Below are 2,415 nucleotides of genomic sequence, written 5' to 3'. Positions count from 1 at the left end.
TTTTTATTTAATAATAAACTGCTCTGCAGGGTGCAGGTTGATATAATGGAAAGGTTGAACCATGAACAGTTTTACCAAGTATGGACACAATATTTAAACTGGGTACATCTCTGAATTTTTAGATTGTGACACAGCATAGGTTTCTGACTGAGAATGAATGTGGTCTAGGAACTTAAAAATGGACAATTACCATCATCCAACATCAAAAATCTAAATATATTGACTGAGTCTTAAAATCAAAGAACCCAAGAATTAAATGTTTGTTGAAAGCAATTAAAGTTTGACTTTTTACCGTTTTGACCTCAATGTGAATAAATTGATAACAGGGTCCAAAATCTAAATGCACATTTAGATTCAGCATATCATATTAAAGAACCCAATATACCAATATTAATTTTTTTTTTAAATTCTAACAAGTTTTAATTTTGGGACCCCAATTTGAACCAACTTGGATCGAAAATAAAAAATCTAAATACATTTTTAGATTCATGATAAATAACAAAGAACCAAAAGAATTCAATTTTGTTCAATTAAATTACCGGTAAGTTTAATTTCGGACCCTTTGGACCTAAATATGGACCAATTTTATAACAGGGCCAAACATAAATTCATGGTTATATTTGGAATATCTAAGAACCCATAGAAGTCGAGACTTTGATTTAAACCACATTGAAATTGGTAGAGATAAGCAATCTTTACCAAGTATTACAAAATTGCTGTTTTTGGCTCCTTTTTCCTAAACAGTTAGGGCCATATTTAACCCACAAAATCAATCCCAAACTTTCTATTTTTGGTTTATGGAACCTTGTGGTACAATTTTATAGAGATTCATAAACTGCTAATTTAGAAACAAATATTTTCTGACAATGACAACAAGGGCAACGTCATACCAATATACAACAGCAGTTTTTTTTTGGTTAGATAAAATTGATGGGAAAAATTCAAACAAGAGTGCACACTTTGAAATGTCTTGCTTTCTTTACTAACCATTGCTTTTATGTTGATAGTCTTAAATATATAGCTTTACTACAATTATAAAACAAACTTAACATGATTCAAGAAAATGAGACCAATGTCAGATAAACCAAACAAGAAATATATGTACACCTTGCAATCATTCAGTTCAGAAAATGAGGTCAAGGTCAGATGGACCATGTTAGACAGACCTGTACACCTTACAATCAATCTATGCATACAGTATCTAAGAAACAAACAACCATGAAAACTTGACATTGACCAATGAACCATGAAAATAAGGTCAAGGTCAGATGATACCTGCCAGACAGACATATTTACCATACAATTATTCCATACAACAAATAAAGGTGGTCTATTGCTTATACATGTACCAGTAGTTTAAGAAAAATATACATGTACCAAATCACAAAAACTTAACACTGAGAAATTAACTGTGAAAATAAGGTCATGGTCAAATAAAAGCTATTGCATATAGTATTAGAGAAAAAGACTAAAACTCAAAAACTTTACTGACCACTGGACCATGAAAATGATTTCAAGGTCAGAGACACCTTCCAGTTGGACATGTACACCTTACAATCATTTCATACACCAAATATAGAAGACCTATTGCTTATAATATCTGATATATGGACTTGACCAAAAAAAAGCATGTTCCACTGATCATAACCCATGAAACAATGTAGAGGTCAAATGAAAACTGTCTGGTGGGCATGAGGATCTTGCAAGGTATGCACATACTAAATATAGTTAGCCTTTTACTCATAATATAAAATTATAAGAAAGAAATAAACATTACAAAAAAATTTGTAAGTGGTCACTGAACAATGAAAATGAGGTCAACGACAATGGACATATGACAGACTGAAACTTTTTAACATAAAGCTTCTATATACAAAGGATAAGCATCTATGTCTTCCAACTTCTAAAATATAAAGCTTTTAAGAATGTGCTGCAGCCACCAGATCACTATCTCTTTGTAGAGCTTTCTGTGACAGAAGTTGTAGGCTCAACATTCAGGAGTTTGATGTGTGCATCTTCACAAAGTCATTACAGTACTTGCTTTGAGATATTTTTGTGTCTGAGAGACACAGAATTTTGTGTTGTGGGGGCATTAAAAAGTAAAACACACATTAAAATACAGACAGCTCAGCTACCAAAAAGATGACCACCAACTATGTTTGAATGAGGGAATAGAATATGGCACACAATTTGGAAAGTGTAGTAAATGTGCTGTAATAGTAAAACTAAAATAAGCTACCATTTATTGCGAAACCTATCCTAGTTTTCCATAGATTCACCTGCAAGTTACCTGTCCATTTAAACTTTTGTAAGTTCTATTGTCCCATTGAACAAATACAACAGGTAAAGTTCTCTGTATAGTTTATTTGATGAGACCTTTAAATTTCTTCCAAGAGAAATCTATCACTCATTGAT

This window comes from Mytilus galloprovincialis, chromosome 10 (assembly GCF_965363235.1).
Source record: "Mytilus galloprovincialis chromosome 10, xbMytGall1.hap1.1, whole genome shotgun sequence".
NCBI lineage: Eukaryota > Metazoa > Mollusca > Bivalvia > Mytilida > Mytilidae > Mytilus > Mytilus galloprovincialis.
Note: the sequence above shows the minus strand (reverse complement) of the source record.